Raw genomic sequence first — 22299 nt, 5'->3', positions numbered from 1 at the left:
TAACCATTCGGCCCCCCACCCTCCCGTGAATCTGTTACCTACAATCAATAACTAGAATCAATCATGTATAATGATATTTTATAATGAGATCGACACTGTCTGTCTGTCTGTCATTATTGAGTATAATTACATCAAAGAATCGGTACACGTGGACAATTAGTTTTCGACAACTTCACTGAATAAAAATTGTAGCATGACGCATTTTAGAACAAGGGCCAGTGAGGTACAGATTGATCGTGTGGTAGATAAAGTTATATATTAACTTTTGAAATAAGATTGCATTTATAAAAGTGTATTATAAATTAGGTCTTAGCGCTATACTAACCTGCATATTAGTCAGTTTGTTAAATCCTGTTTCTCGATTCTGTGATGGAATTATATTCAATAAATACAAACAGACTTGGGTGTTACAATCTATACATTTATATATTAACTTCTGAAATAAGGTTGCATTAATAAAGGTGTATTATAAATTAGGTCTAAGCGCTATTCTAACCTACATATTAGTCAGTTTGTTAAATCCTGTTTGTATACCTATATAAATTCAAGTCAAACTTCCATTAAATCACTTAGCAGTATCATCATTACTAGAACAAGGTAAGTTTTGTTTTCTGTATTTCGTTGGTTTATTATTTATCATTATTTATTTTTATTGCGAGTTGGGTATTTCTATGTTAATCCAACTGCCATTTGTATCGGGGCCAAGGGGTTTCAGTGAACATGTGGTATGTTGAGTGGTTAGTCTTTCGGAATGCGCAAAAGACCGAGGTCTTCCTCAACCTGCGTATTTGTGACGAAACGAAAACACAACTGTTGGAATTATGCAGCATATACCCCACCCCACTCCTAAAACTTTAGACAATATTTAAGGTATTAAAAACGGTTACGATATTGCTCGTCTCCAAACAGTATTGTTTACATCGTATCCGTGTTGATAGCCTCGTTTGTCACGCAATTAGTTTTTCAGCAATATTCTGCTATGCACTGGTTAATTGGGCATAATATAATCGCAAGTCATGACGTAACGTTGTGTAACCTTATTTGGTCGAATTTGGAGCTCTGTTTAAAGCGTAATGATATTGTTAAGAAGTTAGCTATTGGTTGTTAATCGGACTATTGACTAGTCATAATTTGGAACATAAATTTGCTTCCATTACAGCAGTGTTAAGTGGGATTAGCTCTAATCAAATGAAACACTGCGAGAAATATGTATGTATGTATGCCTACGTGATTGGAAGACGATGGTCGCATCATGCAGTGTCAGATGTCCTTAACAGGAACCTGGCAAATCCCCTCCTGCCAAAATTCCTGGATCCGTCTTCATACCCGCGTGTGAATCTTTGCTATCACAAGCAAGTGATCATTTATAAACCTATAAATATACTAAAATGTATGTTCGGTCTTTTCAACTGAACAACTCGACGCTGTTCCTAGCCATGCTCAGACCATGGCATCTTTATGCAGGTCATCTTGAGACTAACATATAACATTCTTTGTTTATCTATGGTTGCCGCGGGGCTGTTGTTACAATCAGTATGCTCACGAATATTGATAAAAGATACATAACAAGCTTAGAACATTTACTGCCTGAAACAGTTCAAAGCAACCCATAGTCCATAGACAGATGTACCGTCTCTAAATCTACTTTGGAATCTACAACTTTGTCCGACATTATGGGCATTTGATGATATGTGGTTTTATATAAGTGACATCTCGAAAGACAATTCCACCCTTTCAATTATGAATAATATAACTTCAGAGAGAAAATGTTTAAAATATAATTAATTTCCATTTGTGATAGTTTTGCATTGATGAAGTTCACTTACTATTTAGTCGAGTCTACCTTTCTTTTTGCATTGATGAAGTTCACTAACTATTTAGTCAAGTCTAACTCTCATGTTTTTGTCTGTCAAACCTCGTGTGTTTTCTCCTGGTCCTCCGGTTTTCTCCCACCGTTAAAGACCCCTACGCGCAAGCGATTTATAGAAATAAAAAGAAATTTTATGTTAGTCCCGAAATGACCATTTATGAGAGAGAGAGAGAGAGAGAGAGAGAGAGAGAGCATTAATGGTAAGAGAATGTTATTCAAATAAATCCTTTATTATTTCAGATGAAATTATTGGCTGGTGTTTTGATTTTCGGACTACTTTTTGTCCATACAGAGGCATGGTTGACCCCAAGCATCCGAATCCCAGCCGTCCGAATCCCAAGCATCCCACCAATCCGAAGCATCCCAATGCCACGAATACCAGATATCCGAGTCCCACGATTTCGTTTGGGATGGAAAAAACGGGATGTGATTCAAGACTCTCAGTAAGGTAAAGCATTTTCATTGTCAATGTAATTAGTAACATTCCAATTACTTTGTAAATGTAACCATTAGGTTGTTAGTATTTGACCATTACATGTCATTAGGGGTGTAATTAATTAGGGGTACAATCCTCCATTACTTATAACATGACCATTACGTTAAAACTTGCAATCATTACATTTTGTTACACATTACCCTAGCTTTTAGCTGTCTATAAGACCAGAATCTATGTACTGAATTATGTTCGTATCGTCATGTTTCCTCTTTCAAAGCATAATGAACTAATCTTTAATACACTTGCCTTACTATTCATTCTAAATTTAATTCCGAAATGAACTAGTTTGTGTCGAGTGGACGTTAAACCCCCTTTCTCACTCTCTCATTCTACATGTCTTTGGGTCAATAATATATTAATGAATTCGGGCAGGTATTGGCATCGTGCCTGATAGTTGTACCGGTTTTCGTACACGAGGCAGAGTCTGCTTACTCTTTCTAGAACATAAAATATTAGTCAACTGTGAAATAAAAAAAGGGGTTCATCTAACTATATATTGATATACTCTTTATTCAGTTGTGAAAGACTTTGTGGGTTGTCTCTGCTGTTTTCATATACTTTTTGTATTCGGATTGTCTGATTCATGTATAAAAACTAAATTGTTTTTCTATTTTTTTGGTTTCAGACGATAGTGATAAAGATATGACCTGGTTATGTCCCTGGAATAACGACATTGATAGTGATAAGGATTTGACCTAAGACCTTGGAATAATGACCTGGCTATATCCCCGGAATAACGACATTGAAATTATAATTTATATGATAAAGCTGTATTGATCATCGTAACTGCATAACAAATAAATTAAATATTTTATTTGACATTATGTGTGGTCTTTTTTAGTTGGGGGGGGGGGTGGCCGAATGGTTAGCGTGTGTGCGTTGTATCATAAGGTCTGTCATTGATTCAACTGGTCGCCTGTCCAACCTCGTGTGGTTTTTTCTCGGTTTCCTCCCACTGCTAAAGACCCCTAACGCGCAAGTAATTTATTGAAATAACCATATGTTAGTCTCGAAATAACCTAGTTTGTGTCGAGTGGACGTTAAACCTCATTTCTCTTTTTTGGAGGGATGAAGAACTTACAATCAGCCCCTAGACACCAACCCACCCTCTTGTCGTCAACTCTCCAATTTCTAAAATTCGTTTATGCAATGTGTTGGACACTTGGGAATTCCAAGGTGGGAGTGGGGGAGGGGTGATATCGTCACCCCAGAGGAACAGTTGGGAAACCCAGTTTTTACGAGGGACCTTTCCGAGATATTATGATATTTCCCGCCAATTTTAGGAATTCCACACTGTAATACTTTTAGTATTTTTATTTTATTTTACTTTCAAATACGCCGTGGCACAGATAACTTGACAAGCGCCTAAAATAGAGTTTTGGACAATTATGACCCCACATGTCGGGTGTTCGATCCCTGCATTGGCCGAGAAAGTGCATCCAGATTTTTCGGCGTGGTTTCCCCTTGTCAATGATGCAGGACGGAGGGCCTGACAAGGACGGCTGTCTAGTCGTACGGATGGGACGAAAAACCGAGGTCCCGTGTACACATTGGCGTGCACGTAAAAGATCCCTTGGCAGTTGGAATTCTATATAAGAGTAGGCCGTAGTGCCGCCGCCTGGGCAAAATTTCCCTCATTGCACACTGTATGGCGTATGCCCGTCTTCATTATCCCAGTTTCGGAGCAGAACAGTGGGACTAATGTGCCTATTCCTAGCTTTGACTTTGACTAGTTTGAGGAATAGACTGATGATAGTGATAGACCCATCCCAGAAAAAAATTAGGTGAATCCTAATAATTAATATTATTATTAATGACCAACCACAGACAAGAAAATTACGAGGAAGGCAAAAATTATGTGATTAAAGTAACTAGGCTAAATAATAAAAAAAAAACATATTCACATTTATGATTTCACATTCTCATTTATTTAAAGTCATAAGACTCATACAGAATTAATAACAGTTATATATATATATATATATATTTAATGTATATACAATAAGAGAATAAAATAATATGAAGGCCAATTATTCTAGTAAATTGTAGAAAAAAAATAAAGTGGTAAACTAGTCCTTTTGGAGAAAATATTTTCAAAACTGGATTGTTTAAAGGGACAATAACACTCTTGCTGGCTTGACAGCTCCAGAAAATAAAAAAAATAGTCTTATTCTAAGTACTAGATGTGTTAGTGTCTTACCTGTTGCGTAAATTATCCATTAAATCCTATTTTACTTGTCCAGAAGGTTCAAAAATATTTTTAAATCCAAGTCACATTTGAAAAGCTTTACGTCAGGCTTTTCGAATCAATTTTTTAAATTTGGTGTGTTAAGATGAAATTTGTATCATCAATTAATTGGAATATTGTAAAATAGTACAATTTGTTGACCAGAATAAAGATTGGGACATATTATTCAGTTACAACAAGAGTGGTATTGAGCCTTTAAATTAATTCAATATTTAATTGGGAAGATTATTATTAAACCAATTAAAACAGGATTTTTTGTAGTTAATTTACACTTTGTTACCTCTTATCTGTGATATTCTTATTATTTTAAATTATCTTTTATCTGTGAAAAATCTCCCTTATCACTAGCATATTATTAGGCCTAATAATAAAATAATTTCAAATTGTTAAAAAATAAAACCAGGCAAACTAGCATATTAATTATTATTGTTACTATAGTATTATAGATAGGATAGGCCTGTATCGTGTTTTTCTTTTTAATGAATTATCCAAAACATTTACTTAGTAACTTAGGCCTCGTTAGTTTTAATGTCAAATAAAGTAATTATTATCAATTGTATACATAGGCCTATACAGTACTTCACGTCACGTCTTCGGTTCAACGGACCTAGGCTAGGGCCTAGACAGTCAACTCAAGTCCAGGGAGTCAAGTGGGTGCTTTGCTTGCCGCTTAGCCTTGGCCTTCTTAGATAGGGAAGACCGTAAATAATGTCGCGCTGTCGCAATCTCAAAGATGACATTTGTGATGCCAAAAATGGTAGATGGACAATTAAATGGCCCATTGGGGTAGGGTAGTGTTGACAGACTGCCTCAATGGTCAATAGACAAGTAGGCTTAGTTCTAGTACGATGTCAACAACATTGACAACAATGAATGTCAAAAGATAAGTGCAAGGAAGCGCGGTGCTTGTGCAAAGCTCTTTTCCGGTAACACAGGAGCGTAATTGAAAATGTCACCCACAGACTGTTGATTAAAAAAAAATTCAGCCGGAACCGGATACACTGGGCAAAACAGGCAATGCGCATGTCAACTTACCAAATCTCGTCCAAGCGAGATCACGTAACTAACAAAAATAATTCTATCCACCAAATCTCGCCCAAGCGAGATTACTCGCCTCATAGAACTATTTCTATGACGCGTCTAATCAATGACGTCACATATTTTTTTACGTCAATGAAAATAATTCTCACACTTTTTTGTTCTTTTTTTAAAAACAAAATTAATGTATAAAATTTAGATCTCAATAAAAACTAAATTTTTTAATATTTTTTGTATCACTTGAGAAAATTAATTATGAATGAAGGTTTTATATTTAACAATAATCAGCTTCGCTCTACTCAGGCAATGCCTGTTACATATTAATAATAATTTTACAGTAAAACTTACCTGTGACAAGTAACAGAATGTTGTCGATCTTTATATCTGGCCTTTTACTTTGACTTTAGTGCAGACGGCATGATTTTATTCAAAGTCGAGTAGGAGCGTAATTGAAAATGTCACCCACAGACTGTTGATTAAAAAAAAATTCAGACAGGAACCGGATACACTGGGGAAAACAGGCAATGCGCATGTCAACTTACCAAATCTCGACCAAACGAGATCACGTAACTAACAAAAATAATTCTGGGAGATGCTAATTGTAGGGCGGTTGGGGAGGTTCGGGAATTTCCGGAGCCCAAAATGGCCGATTTTTATAAATGAGTATTTTGGGGAATACTAACCCGAACCCTAACCATAACCCTTTTAAGAGGGGTAAACATTAAATTAGATCCAAGTTCAGTCTTCTAAAAAGAGTTAGGGTTAGGATTAGGGGTTAGTATTCCCCAAAATTTTCATTTATATAAAGCGGCCATTTTGGATTCCGGAAACACCCGAACCTCCCCAACCGGCCTACAATTAGCATCTTAATTCTACACACCGAATTTCGTCCAAGCGAGATTACGCGCCTCATAGAACTATTTCTATGACGCGTCTAATCAATGACGTCACATATTTTTTTACGTCAATGAAAATAATTCTCACACTTTTTTGTTCTTTTTTTTTTAAAAAAAAAAATGTATAAAATTTAGATCTAAATAAAAATCAATTTTGAAAAACTAAATTATTTAACATTGTTTGTATCACTCGAGAAAATTAATTATGAAGGTTTTATATTTGACAATAATTAGCTTCGCTCTACTCAGGCAATGCCTGTTTCATATTAATACTCCTTGGACTAGACAACCTGCTCTAAATGACGTCAGGCTGTTTCCTACGTCACTGCGCTATTCTGACTTCAATATAGAGACAGGTAGCGGGCAGCCATCTTGCCAGGAGGAATTCCTCCCGGAAGTGCACATCTCTTTCTGCGCACATTACCAATGTAAACAAAAACATGATCGGACGCTGAAGTATGCAATAAAGATGTCAACACCAATTAAATGCAGCGGTAGTTTATGTTTAGCTTGTGGATTAGAGCCGAAACTATGCAATTTTTTCTCATTAATGGAATTTAGGATCTGGAAGAGTTATTATGGCGTGACGGATTAGCCAATGAAATCATCTGTTACAGCGACTTCATGTGGGTAAAACTTTAGAAACGTCAACGCTGATTGATTAATCAATATCTAACTCGAAATTTAAATACAACCGGCCAGATCTTCATGTACTGTAGGCCATCGAAAGTTTAAAAAACGGAACGAAATATAGATCTGTATTCTAATCAGATTGTTTCTCTTTCAGACTAATGAAAATATTAGTTTGCTGAAATATAAAATATAGCCCCCCCCCCCAATGTAATATTTTTGGAAATATTTTAATATTTTATCGAAATGAAATGAAATGGGGTTTAACGTCCTACTGTTCTGCCCCGAGCAGAAAACAAAACTTACCTTGTTCTAGTAATGATGATACTGCTAAGTGATTTAATGAAAGTTTGACTTGTATTTATATAAGTATAGAAACAGCGCCCAGACCTAATTTTATAATACCCCTTTATAAATGCAATCTTATTTCAGAAGTTAATAAATAAATTTATCTACCACACGGTCAATCTGTATCTCAGGTCATTTCGGGTTCCTTTTTATTTCAATAATTCGCTTGCGCGTAGGAGTCTTTAGCACTGTGTGTGTGTGGTGTGGTGGGGGGGGGCTGGAGGACCTGGAGAAAACCCACGAGATTGGACAGGCAGCCCTACTCCTTGTCACGTACAACCGGGGAATGGAAACCACGCCAGTTGACTCAATAACAGACCTTATCATACAGCGCGCTCGTGCTAACCATTCGGCCCCCCACCCTCCCGTGAATCTGTTACCTACAATCAATAACTAGAATCAATCATGTATAATGATATTTTATAATGAGATCGACACTGTCTGTCTGTCTGTCATTATTGAGTATAATTACATCAAAGAATCAGTACACGTGGACAATTAGTTTTCGACAACTTCACTGAATAAAAATTGTAGCATGACGCATTTTAGAACAAAGGCCAGTGAGGTACAGATTGATCGTGTGGTAGATAAAGTTATATATTAACTTTTGAAATAAGATTGCATTTATAAAAGTGTATTATAAATTAGGTCTTAGCGCTATTCTAAACTACATATATTAGTCAGTTTGTTAAATCCTGTTTCTCGATTCTGTGATGCAATAATACTTAATAATGACAAACAGACAGACGGTGTCGATTTCATTAGAAAACATAATTATACATTATTGACTCTAGTGTCAGAAATAGATGACTTGGGTGTCACAATCTATAAATGTATATATTAACTTTTGAAATAAGATTGCATTTGTAAAGGTGTATTATAAATTAGGTCTAAGCGCTATACTAACCTGCATATTAGCCAGTTCGTTAAATCCTGTTTCTCGATTCTGTGATGGAATTATATTCAATAAATACAAACAGACTTGGGTGTTACAATCTATACATTTATATATTAACTTCTAAAATAACGTTGCATTATAAAGGTGTATTATAAATTAGGTCTAAGCGCTATTCTAACCTACATATTAGCCAGTTTGTTAAATCCTGTTTCTATAACTATATAAATTCATATCAAACTTCCATTAAATCACTTAGCAGTATCATCATTACTAGAACAAGGTAAGTTTTGTTTTCTGTATTTCGCTGGTTTATTATTTATCATTATTTATTTTAATTGCGAGTGGGGTATTTCTATGTTAAATCAACTGCCATTTGTATCCGGGCCAAGGAGTTTCAGTGAACATGTGGTATGTTGAGCGGTTAGTCTTTCGAAATGGACAAAAGACCGAGGTCTTCCTCAACCTGCGTATTTGTGACGTGCAAGTAAAATGAAAATACCATTGTTGGAGTTATGCAGCTTGCACCTCCTCCCCACTCTGCCCTAAAACTTTGGACAGTGATTTAAGGTATTAAAAACGGTGAAAGTATTGTTCGTCTCCAAACAGTATTGTTCACACTGTATCCGTGTTGATAGTATCTTTTGTCACACAATTAGTTTTTCTGCAATATTCTGCTATGCACTGGTTAATTGGACATAATATAATCGCAAGTCATGACGTAACGTTATGTAAACATATTTGGTCGAATTTGGAGCTCTGTTTAAAGCGTAATGATATTGTTAAGCAGTAAGCTATTGGTTGTTAATCGGACTATTGACTAGTCATAATTTGGAACATAAATTTGCTTCCATTACAGCAGTGTTAAGTGGGATTAGCTCTAATCAAATGAAACACTGCGAGAAATATGTATGTATGTATGCCTACGTAATTGGAAGACGATGGTCGCATCATGCAGTGTCAGATGTCCTTAACAGGAACCTGGCAAATCCCCTCCTGCCACAATTCCTGGATCCGTCTTCATACCCGCGTGTGAATCTTTGCTATCACAAGCAATTGATCATTTATAAACCTATAAATATACTAAAATGTATGTTCGGTCTTTTCAACTGAACAACTCGACGCTGTTCCTAGCCATGCTCAGACCATGGCATCTTTATGCAGGTCATCTTCAGACTAACATATAACATTCTTTGTTTATCTATGGTTGCCACGGGGCTGTTGTTACAATCAGTATGCTCACGAATATTGATAAAAGATACATAACAAGCTTAGAACATTTACTGCCTGAAACAGTTCAAAGCAACCCATAGTCCATAGACAGATGTACCGTCTCTAAATCTACTTTGGAATCTACAACTTTGTCCGACATTATGGGCATTTGATGATATGTGGTTTTATATAAATGACATCTCGAAAGACAATTCCACCCTTTCAATTATGAATAATATAACTTCAGAGAGAAAATGTTTAAAATATAATTAATTTCCATTTGTGATAGTTTTGCATTGATGAAGTTCACTTACTATTTAGTCGAGTCTACCTTTCTTTTTGCATTGATGAAGTTCACTAACTATTTAGTCAAGTCTAACTCTCATGTTTTTGTCTGTCAAACCTCGTGTGTTTTCTCCTGGTCCTCCGGTTTTCTCCCACCGTTAAAGACCCCTACGCGCAAGCGATTTATAGAAATAAAAAGAAATTTTATGTTAGTCCCGAAATGACCATTTATGAGAGAGAGAGAAAGAGAGAGAGAGAGAGAGAGAGAGAGAGAGAGAGAGAGAGAGAGCATTAATGGTAAGAGAATGTTATTCAAATAAATCCTTTATTATTTCAGATGAAATTATTGGCTGGTGTTTTGATTTTCGGACTACTTTTTGTCCATACAGAGGCATGGTTGACCCCAAGCATCCGAATCCCAGCCGTCCGAATCCCAAGCATCCCACCAATCCGAAGCATCCCAATGCCACGAATACCAGATATCCGAGTCCCACGATTTCGTTTGGGATGGAAAAAACGGGATGTGATTCAAGACTCTCAGTAAGGTAAAGCATTTTCATTGTCAATGTAATTAGTAACATTCCAATTACTTTGTAAATGTAACCATTAGGTTGTTAGTATTTGACCATTACATGTCATTAGGGGTGTAATTAATTAGGGGTACAATCCTCCATTACTTATTACATGACCATTACGTTAAAACTTGCAATGTTACACATTACCCTAGCTTTTAGCTGTCTATAAGACCAGAATCTATGTACTGAATTATGTTCGTATCGTCATGTTTCCTCTTTCAAAGCATAATGAACTAATCTTTAATACACTTGCCTTACTATTCATTCTAAATTTAATTCCGAAATGAACTAGTTTGTGTCGAGTGGACGTTAAACCCCATTTCTCTCTCTCTCATTCTACATGTCTTTGGGTCAATAATATATTAATGAATTCGGGCAGGTATTGGCATCGTGCCTGATAGTTGTACCGGTTTTCGTACACGAGGCAGAGTCTGCTTACTCTTTCTAGAACATAAAATATTAGTCAACTGTGAAATAAATAAAGGGGTTCATCTAACTATATATTGATATACTCTTTATTCAGTTGTGAAAGACTTTGTGGGTTGTCTCTGCTGTTTTCATATACTTTTTGTATTCGGATTGTCTGATTCATGTATAAAAACTAAATTGTTTTTCTATTTTTTTGTTTCAGACGATAGTGATAAAGATATGACCTGGTTATGTCCCTGGAATAACGACATTGATAGTGATAAGGATTTGACCTAAGACCTTGGAATAATGACCTGGCTATATCCCCGGAATAACGACATTGAAATTATAATTTATATGATAAAGCTGTATTGATCATCGTAACTGCATAACAAATAAATTAAATATTTTATTTGACATTATGTTTGGTCTTTTTTAGTTGGGGGGGGGGGTAGCCGAATGGTTAGCGTGTGTGCGTTGTATCATAAGGTCTGTCATTGATTCAACTGGTCGCCTGTCCAACCTCGTGTGGTTTTTTCTCGGTTTCCTCCAACTGCTAAAGACCCCTAACGCGCAAGTAATTTATTGAAATAACCATATGTTAGTCTCGAAATAACCTAGTTTGTGTCGAGTGGACGTTAAACCTCATTTCTCTTTTTTGGAGGGATGAAGAACTTACAATCAGCCCCTAGACACCAACCCACCCTCTTGTCGTCAACTCTCCAATTTCTAAAATTCGTTTATGCAATGTGTTGGACACTTGGAAATTCCAAAGTGGGAGTGGGGGGGGGGTGATATCGTCACCCCAGAGGAACAGTTGGGAAACCCAGTTTTTACGAGGGACCTTTCCGAGATATTATAATATTTCCCGCCAATTTTAGAAATTCCACACTGTAATACTTTTAGTAGAATTTTTGCTCTTGAAATAAGATGCCTTTATATTTCATTAATTAATATCTTTGGCAAGTTAGTAATTTCAAACATATTCGCATAATATGTGATATGTACTTAAAATACTTAAATCAACTTAGTCTGTAATTGATAGTTGACACATAAAAAAGAGCGATTTATCGAAAACATATGTCACTCATTTACCACCGAATTACACGTGAGTGGAATTATTCTAATTGCATCATTTGGTTTAAGGTAACCAATCATTTTGTTAATTACACAAGTTCAGGGCCATGATCACGCGTTATTGTGCATGATATTCACTTACCTTTAAAAGAAACCGGGGAACCCTGTAAGTCAGACTTGCATTTGATTCCAGAGATCGAGGGTACATCTGAGTTCCTAGACAGCCGAGAGGCTGGATAGGGTGGAGAAGTGATTTTAGCTATATAGTATTGTAATTTGTGATATGCTTGTATACCTGTATTCAGTTATATGCTATATAAAATGTAGAAGCGAACTATGCATTATTATTCCTGGTAAGACAAACGTCTTAAGAAACTAGAAGAAGTAAATACACAACGTGAAGCAGAAGTAAAGACAGCTAGAGACAAATTCTAGACGATCACAAGGCTACAGAAATATGTATTAAGAAAAGATGCATGGGTTGTATGTAGGATGTGGCGACCGGTTTCCCATAGACGCTGTCCACGTCAGACAGAAGACTCATGGTGCTACAACACATCAACCCCACAAAGCAGACCTATAGATCAATGTATTGGTGGGATGTGGGTAGGGCGTATAAATCCTAAGATAAGATAAGATAATATTTTATTGTATCATTGCATCCAACAAGGACAGCATACACAGTTTAAACCAAAGTTGATCATACAGATAAAATAAAAGTTATGAATGGAATATGGTTTAGTGTCAGGTAACAGCGTCAGCCTGTTAGTGTCTGAAACCAAGAACTTGTCAGATAGAATGTACCCCCTAAGGATCCCGTCTGACAAAATAAAGGAGAAGACATTTTGTTTTCCTGTAAAGTAAATTAGTTTATTAATAACGTTTTAATGAAAAATAGAAAATGTTGTTATTTTCAGACATTTTAATAGGGTTGAGTTCCGGTACTGATGCTTTTGATGTGTTTTCGATTCACTATATTGTGTGTCGAATTTCAGACAAATGGTTTCTCGTCCAATCTGATTACAACACAGATCCTATTTCGTTTCGTTTTTTATAGTTCAAAATTTCGTTTTATTTGTCTACTACACTAGCAGACTAGACCCACACTGATCCGCAGTGAATATTTGCTTGGCCGCGACAATCACTGATAAGGATGACATTGATGCGGCTCAATAGGCTAGAAACATTAACTTTTTTCCTGCGACAAATTAAATTCTAAAACATTTTTTGTATATATTGGAAAAATAAATAAAGGCGTTTGACGTATTTGTAGGTAAAAATTATTTCCGATTTAGTGTTTTTGGGTATTATACACGTAGGGAAATAATAAATACATCCTAATCTGCGAAAACTAACTATCTTTTAGACGAATATTGACTGTGAATCGTGTGATAATGAATGATATTGATCGCCGCCCGTTAGGCCTACTGCGTTGGTCTTACGTAGGCCTACTTATCCAATTTCTAGTTAGTGTAGGTCTACTAGTAGTTCTACCATTGTAGTACTGTTATCGCATTTCTATACTGATTCAGACACCATGGCAGACCCGTAATATTTTTTTTTTATTTATTTTAACCTAAAGCTTTAAAGCCCACTACCACAGGCGTAAGATCACGGACAGAATTGTTCTTTTGAAAGAACTAGCATCAAGCTGTTATTGGAATGACTAATGTGCCTATTCCTAGCTTTGACTTTGACTAGTTTGAGGAATAGACTGATGATAGTGATAGACCCATCCCAGAAAAAAATTAGGTGAATCCTAATAATTAATATTATTATTAATGACCAACCACAGACAAGAAAATTACGAGGAAGGCAAAAATTATGTGATTAAAGTAACTAGGCTAAAAAAAATACCAAAACATATTCACATTTATGATTTCACATTCTCATTTATTTAAAGTCATAAGACTCATACAGAATTAATAACAGTTATATATATATATATATATATATAATGTATATACAATAAGAGAATAAAATAAAATGAAGGCCAATTATTCTAGTAAATTGTAAAAAAAAAAATAAAGTGGTAAACTAGTCCTTTTGGAGAAAATATTTTCAAACTGGATTGTTTAAAGGGACAATAACACTCTTGCTGGCTTGACAGCTCCAGAAAATAAAAAAAATAGTCTTATTCTAAGTACTAGATGTGTTAGTCACATTTGAAAAGCTTTACGTCAGGCTTTTCAAATCATTTAGTTGAATTTTTCCAATTTTTTAAATTTGGTGTGTTAAGATGAAATTTGTATCATCAATTGATTGGAATATTGTAAAATAGTACAATTTGTTGACCAGAATAAAGATTGGGACATATTATTCAGTTACAACAAGAGTGGTATTGAGCCTTTAAATTAATTCAATATTTAATTGGGAAGATTATTATTAAACCAATTAAAACAGGATTTTTTGTAGTTAATTTACACTTTGTTACCTCTTATCTGTGATATTCTTATTATTTTAAATTATCTTTTATCTGTGAAAAATCCCCCTTATCACTAGCATATTATTAGGCCTAATAATAAAATAATTTCAAATTGTTAAAAAATAAAACCAGGCAAACTAGCATATTAATTATTATTGTTACTATAGTATTATAGATAGGATAGGCCTGTATCGTGTTTTTCTTTTTAATGAATTATCCAAAACATTTACTTAGTAACTTAGGCCTCGTTAGTTTTAATGTCAAATAAAGTAATTATTATCAATTGTATACATAGGCCTATACAGTACTTCACGTCACGTCTTCGGTTAAACGGACCTAGGCTAGGGCCTAGACAGTCAACTCAAGTCCAGGGAGTCAAGTGGGTGCTTTGCTTGCCGCTTAGCCTTGGCCTTCTTAGATAGGGAAGACCGTAAATAATGTCGCGCTGTCGCAATCTCAAAGATGACATTTGTGATGCCAAAAATGGTAGATGGACAATTAAATGGCCCATTGGGGTAGGGTAGTGTTGACAGACTGCCTCAATGGTCAATAGACAAGTAGGCTTAGTTCTAGTACGATGTCAACAACATTGACAACAATGAATGTCAAAAGATAAGTGCAAGGTCGACATGGACACCGCTCGTCTTCAAAATAAAACTTGTAGGCCTACTATTATAGAGCGGTGCTTGTGCAAAGCTCTTTTCCGGTAACACAGGAGCGTAATTGAAAATGTCACCCACAGACTGTTGATTAAAAAAAAATTCAGCCGGAACCGGATACACTGGGCAAAACAGGCAATGCGCATGTCAACTTACCAAATCTCGTCCAAGCGAGATCACGTAACTAACAAAAATAATTCTATCCACCAAATCTCGCCCAAGCGAGATTACGCGCCTCATAGAACTATTTCTATGACGCGTCTAATCAATGACGTCACATATTTTTTACGTCAATGAAAATAATTCTCACACTTTTTTGTTCTTTTTTAAAAAACAAAATTAATGTATACAATTTAGATCTAAATGAAAATCAATTTGGAAAAACTAAATTATTTAACATTTTTTGTATCACTTGAGAAAATTAATTATGAAGGTTTTATATTTGACAATAATCAGCTTCGCTCTACTCAGGCAATGCCTGTTACATATTATCTGGCCTTTTACTTTGACTTTAGTGCAGACGGCATGATTTTATTCAAAGTCGAGTAGGACCGTAATTGAAAATGTCACCCCCAGACTGTTGATTAAAAAAAAATTCAGACAGGAACCGGATACACTGGGGAAAACAGACAATGCGCGTGTCAACTTACCAAATCTCGACCAAACGAGATCACGTAACTAACAAAAATAATTCTGGGAGATGCTAATTGTAGGGCGGTTGGGGAGGTTCGGGAATTTCCGGAGCCCAAAATGGCCGATTTTTATAAATGAGTATTTTGGGGAATACTAACCCGAACCCTAACCCTAACCCTTTTAAGAGGAGTAAACATTAAATAAGATCTAAGTTTAGTCTTCTAAAAAGGGTTAGGGTTAGGATTAGGGGTTAGTATTCTCCAAAATTTTCATTTATATAAAGCGGCCATTTTGGATTCCGGAAACACCCGAACCTCCCCAACCGGCCTACAATTAGCATCTTAATTCTACACACCAAATCTCGTCCAAGCGAGATTACGCGCCTCATAGAACTATTTCTATGACGCGTCTAATCAATGACGTCACATATTTTTTTACGTCAATGAAAATAATTCTCACACTTTTTTGTTCTTTTTTTTTAAAAAAGAAATTAATGTATAAAATTTAGATCTAAATAAAAATCAATTTTGAAAAACTAAATTATTTAACATTGTTTGTATCACTCGAGAAAATTAATTATGAAGGTTTTATATTTGACAATAATTAGCTTCGCTCTACTCGGGCAATGCCTGTTTCATATTAATACTCCTTGGACTAGACAACCTGGTCTAAATGACGTCAGGCTGTTTCCTACGTCACTGCGCTATTCTGACTTCAATATAGAGACAGGTAGCGGGCAGCCATCTTGCCAGGAGGAATTCCTCCCGGAAGTGCACATCTGTTTCTGCGCACATTACCAATGTAAACAAAAACATGATCGGACGCCGAAGTATGCAATAAAGATGTCAACACCAATTAAATGCAGCGGTAGTTTATGTTTAGCTTGTGGATTAGAGCCGAAACTATGCAATTTTTTCTCATTAATGGAATTTAGGATCTGGAAGAGTTATTATGGCGTGACGGATTAGCCAATGAAATCATCTGTTACAGCGACTTCATGTGGGTAAAACTTTAGAAACGTCAACGCTGATTGATTAATCAATATCTGACGTCATAGGACCTCTGACTCGAAATTTAAATACAACCGGCCAGATCTTCATGTACTGTAGGCCATCGAAAGTTTAAAAAACGGAACGAAATATAGATCTGTATTCTAATCAGATTGTTTCTCTTTCAGACTAATGAAAATATTAGTTTGCTGAAATATAAAATATAGCCCCCCCCCCCCCAATGTCATATTTTTGGAAATATTTCTGCCCCGAGCAGAAAACAAAACTTACCTTGTTCTAGTAATGATGATACTGCTAAGTGATTTAATGAAAGTTTGACTTGTATTTATATAAGTATAGAAACAGCGCCCAGACCTAATTTTATAATACACCTTTATAAATGCAATCTTATTTCAGAAGTTAATAAATAAATTTATCTACCACACGATCAATCTGTATCTCAGGTCATTTCGGGTTCCTTTTTATTTCAATAATTCGCTTGCGCGTAGGAGTCTTTAGCACTGTGTGTGTGTGGTGTGGTGGGGGGGGGCTGGAGGACCTGGAGAAAACCCACGAGATTGGACAGGCAGCCCTACTCCTTGTCACGTACAACCGGGGAATGGAAACTACACCAGTTGACTCAATAACAGACCTTATCATACAGCGCGCTCGTGCTAACATTCGGCCCCCCACCCTTCCGTGAATCTGTTACCTACAATCAATAACTAGAATCAATCATGTATAATGATATTTTATAATGAGATCGACACTGTCTGTCTGTCTGTCATTATTGAGTATAATTACATCAAAGAATCGGTACACGTGGACAATTAGGTTTCGACAACTTCACTGATGAAAATTGTAGCATGACGCATTTTAGAACAAAGGCCAGTGAGGTACAGATTGATCGTGTGGTAGATAAAGTTATATATTAACTTTTGAAATAAGATTGCATTAATAAAGGTGTATTATAAATTAGGTCTTAGCGCTATTCTAAGCTACATATTAGCCAGTTTGTTAAATCCTGTTTCTATACCTATATAAATTCAAGTCAAACTTCCATTAAATCACTTAGCAGTATCATCATTACTAGAACAAGGTAAGTTTTGTTTTCTGTATTTCGTTGGTTTATTATTTATCATTATTTATTTTTATTGCGAGTTGGGTATTTCTATGTTAATCCAACTGCCATTTGTATCGGGGCCAAGGGGTTTCAGTGAACATGTGGTATGTTGAGTGGTTAGTCTTTCGGAATGCGCAAAAGACCGAGGTCTTCCTCAACCTGCGTATTTGTGACGAAACGAAAACACAACTGTTGGAATTATGCAGCATATACCCCACCCCACTCCTAAAACTTTGGACAATATTTAAGGTATTAAAAACGGTTACGATATTGCTCGTCTCCAAACAGTATTGTTTACATCGTATCTGTCTTGATAGCCTCGTTTGTCACGCAATTAGTTTTTCAGCAATATTCTGCTATGCACTGGTTAATTGGGCATAATATAATCGCAAGTCATGACGTAACGTTGTAAACTTATTTGGTCGAATTTGGAGCTCTGTTTAAAGCGTAATGATATTGTTAAGCAGTTAGCTATTGGTTGTTAATCGGACTATTGACTAGTCATAATTTGGAACATAAATTTGCTTCCATTACAGCAGTGTTAAGTGGGATTAGCTCTAATCAAATGAAACACTGCGAGAAATATGTATGTATGTATGTATGCCTACGTGATTGGAAGACGATGGTCGCATCATGCAGTGTCAGATGTTTAAAATATAATTAATTTCCATTGGTGATAGTTTTGCATTGATGAAGTTTACTTACTATTTAGTCGAGTCTACCTTTCTTTTTGCATTGATGAAGTTCACTAACTATTTAGTCAAGTCTAACTCTCATGTTTTTGTCTGTCAAACCTCGTGTGTTTTCTCCTGGTCCTCCGGTTTTCTCCCACCGTTAAAGACCCCTACGCGCAAGCGATTTATAGAAATAAAAAGAAATTTTATGTTAGTCCCGAAATGACCATTTATGAGAGAGAGAGAGAGAGATAGAGAGAGAGAGAGCATTAATGGTAAGAGAATGTTATTCAAATAAATCCTTTATTATTTCAGATGAAATTATTGGCTGGTGTTTTGATTTTCGGACTACTTTTTGTCCATACAGAGGCATGGTTGACCCCAAGCATCCGAATCCCAGCCGTCCGAATCCCAAGCATCCCACCAATCCGAAGCATCCCAATGCCACGAATACCAGATATCCGAATCCCACGAATTGGATGGAAAAAACGGGATGTGATTCAAGACTCTCAGTAAGGTAAAGCATTTTCATTGTCAATGTAATTAGTAACATTCCAATTACTTTGTAAATGTAACCATTAGGTTGTTAGTATTTGACCATTACATGTCATTAGGGGTGTAATTAATTAGGGGTACAATCCTCCATTACTTATTACATGACCATTACGTTAAAACTTGCAATGTTACACATTACCCTAGCTTTGAGCTGTCTATAAGACCAGAATCTATGTACTGAATTATGTTCGTATCGTCATGTTTCCTCTTTCAAAGCATAATGAACTAATCTTTAATACACTTGCCTTACTATTCATTCTAAATTTAATTCCGAAATGAACTAGATTGTGTCGAGCGGACGTTAAACCCCATTTCACTCTCTCATTCTACATGTCTTTGTGTCAATAATATATTAATGAATTCGGGCAGGTATTGGCATCGTGCCTGATAGTTGTACCGGTTTTCGTACACGAGGCAGCGGCTGCTTACTCTTTCTAGAACATAAAATATTAGTCAACTGTGAAATAAATAAAGGGGTTCATCTAACTATATATTGATATACTCTTTATTCAGTTGGAAAAAGACTTTGTGGATTGTCTCTGCTGTTTTCATATACATTTTGTATTCGGATTGTCAGATTCATGTATAAAGACTAAATTGTTTTTCTATTTTTTTGTTTCAGACGATAGTGATAAAGATATGACCTGGCTATGTCCCTGGAATAACGACATTGATAGTGATAAGGATTTGACTTAAGACCTTGGAATAACGACCTGGCTATATCCCCGGAATAACGACATTGAAATTATAATTTATATGATAAAGCTGTATTGATCATCGTAACTGCATAACAAATAAATTAAATATTTTATTTGACATTATGTGTGGTCGTTTTTAGTTGGTGGGGTGGGGGTGGATGGCCGAATGGTTAGCGTGTGTGCGTTGTATCATAAGGTCTGTCATTGATTCAACTGCTCGCCTGTTCAGCGTCGTGTGTCTTTTTCGGTACATCCGGTTTACTCCCACTGCTAAAGACCCCTAACGCGCAAGTGATTTATTGAAATAACCATATGTTAGTCCCGAAATGACCTAACTTGTGTCGAGTGGACGTTAAACCCCATTTCTCTTTTTTGGAGGGAAGAAGAACTTACAATCACCCCATAGACACCAACCCACCCTTTTGTCGTCAACTCTCCAATTTCACAATTTCTAAAATTTGTTTATGCAATGTGTTGGACACTTGGGAATTCCAAGGTGGGGGTGGGGGAGGGGGTGATGTCCCACCCCAGAGGAACAATTTGGAAACCCAGTTTTTACGAGTAGTTGTTTGATTGTGTATGGTAATCAGGCGTTTGAGGGACCTTTCCGAGATATTATCACATTTCCCGCCAATTTTAGGAATTCCACACATCAACCCTACAAAGCATACCACATTTTATAGATGAATGTTGTTCAACGCCTTTTAAACACTAGTTTGTGTTTATTTTGAGATTGAAACTGACAGAGAGTGTGGTTGTGTGATTGGGTGTGTGTGTGGGTGTGTGAGGGTGTGTGTGTGAAAGGGATGGGGTGGGGGTGGAGGTATAAATCATACAGATAAAATACAAGTTATGAATGGAATATGGTTAAGTGTCAGGTAACAGCGTTGGTCTGATACCAAGAACTTTTCAGACAGAATAAAACACAGATCCTATTTCGTTTCGTTTTTTATAGTTCGAAATTTCGTTTTATTTGTCTGCTACACTAGGATCTGAAAGGTCTGTTACAGCGACTTCTTGGCTGGCCATGCACGGAACTGTGGGTAAATCCTTAGAAACGTCAACGCTGATTGATTAATCTTAATCAATATCTGACGTCATAGGACCTCTGACGCGACCGTTAAATTTTGCCCAGACAACGGCACTACGGCCTACTCTTACAGCAAATTCCAACTTTCAAGGGATCTTTTACGTGCACGCCAAAGTGTACACGGGACCTCGGCTTTTCGCAACATCCGAACATCGGCTTTTCGCAGACAGCTGTGATTGTCAGGCCCTCCGTCCTGCATCACTGACAAAGGGGAACCCCGCCGGAAAATCTGGATGAAATTTATTGAAATAAAATTGAACCATGTGTTAGTCCCAAACCAAAATGACCTCTCTCTCTCTCTCCGCTTTCTTCGGAAGGCGGGGGGGGGGGGAGCAATAACTACGATTACTTCAAGGGTAAGATGAAGAAGGTAAAGTATTTTACTGGTATTTCATCGGTTACTACTGTTAAGGGGGGATACTACTCGATAATATGCGTTTTAAAATATACTAAACCGCAAAAAAACAACACAAACGTCAGTACGATTTCAAAATCAGAGAGGCACTTTAATCAAATCATTCTAGAAAATGACTTGCTAAATGGATCAAAGCAATTTTATGTGAACAGTATGTTGACACATTGGTGATTAATTCATCACAATTCCAAGACATTACGAGAAGGTTTAGAGTCTGTACAGTCTATATACATCAGTATCTGGTGTGTCCACCGCGAGTGTCAATAACAGCAGGACAGCGTCTGTACATGGAGTGGACTAGACGACTGATGAACGCCATTGGCACCTGGAACCACACTCTCAGAAAAGCCTGGCTGTGACAGCTGTGATTGTCAGGCCATCCGTCCTGCATCACTGACAAGGGGGAACCCCGCCGGAAAATCTGGATGAAATTTATTGAAATAAAATTGAACCATGTGTTAGTCCCAAACCAAAATACCCCACCCTCTCTCTCTCTCTCTCTCTCTTTCTCTCTCTCGCTTTCTTCGAAAGGCGGGGGTTGGGGCAATAGCTACGATTACTTCAAGGGTAAGAGGAAGAAGGTAAAGTATTTTACTGGGTGACCCTCCAACACTCTCCCTATTGCGCTACATCGGCTGATGCGCAGCATCGTACCTCCAGCGTCACAGATTGTCAACATGTTATAGAATTTCATTTGAGGACCCTCGCCCCCCGCCCTCCCCAATATATATTTCACGGTTACGCCTCTGCGTCTCACCAAAGAGAACATCCATTGCCGTAGACTTTACCGTGGACCGATTCTCATCCCTCGCCATCGACATGGACGTCTACAGTTTGCCCCCAACAACACCAGAACTGGCGACACAGGCAATGGAGAACTGTTCTGTACACAGATGAGAGTTGGTATTGCGTATCAACCAGAATATGGCGTCGACGTGGCCAGCGTTATTCTGACCAATGTGTCATGGAACGAGACTCATGGAGACGTCCAAGCATAATTGTTTGGGGTGGATCGACCAGAACCAGAGAGTGGGTCCTGTGGTATTCCAGGGAAAGGAGG

At 36.7% G+C, this 22299-nt stretch overlaps 3 long non-coding RNA genes across 3 annotated transcripts; all 3 read left to right on the top strand.

The window, feature by feature from the left end:
• The first annotated feature begins 562 nt into the window (after nucleotides 1–562).
• On the top strand, nucleotides 563–3185 carry LOC130012273 (uncharacterized). Its single transcript, XR_008787668.1, has 3 exons — nucleotides 563–597; nucleotides 2111–2318; nucleotides 2992–3185. It is a non-coding gene; the product is annotated as an uncharacterized LOC130012273 (long non-coding RNA).
• Nucleotides 3186–8614: 5429 nt separating this feature from the next.
• Nucleotides 8615–11318, top strand: LOC126816488 (uncharacterized). Its single transcript, XR_007678404.1, has 3 exons — nucleotides 8615–8704; nucleotides 10256–10463; nucleotides 11125–11318. It is a non-coding gene; the product is annotated as an uncharacterized LOC126816488 (long non-coding RNA).
• A 6357-nt stretch (nucleotides 11319–17675) lies between these two features.
• LOC126816492 (uncharacterized) lies at nucleotides 17676–19812 on the top strand. The gene is made up of 3 exons (XR_007678412.2): nucleotides 17676–17783; nucleotides 18797–18998; nucleotides 19659–19812. It is a non-coding gene; the product is annotated as an uncharacterized LOC126816492 (long non-coding RNA).
• Nucleotides 19813–22299: the final 2487 nt, after the last annotated feature.

Source organism: Patella vulgata, chromosome 3, assembly GCF_932274485.2.
Source record: "Patella vulgata chromosome 3, xgPatVulg1.2, whole genome shotgun sequence".
NCBI lineage: Eukaryota > Metazoa > Mollusca > Gastropoda > Patellidae > Patella > Patella vulgata.
The sequence above is the reverse complement of the archived record's forward strand: the minus strand, read 5'-3'. Positions and strand labels throughout refer to the sequence as shown.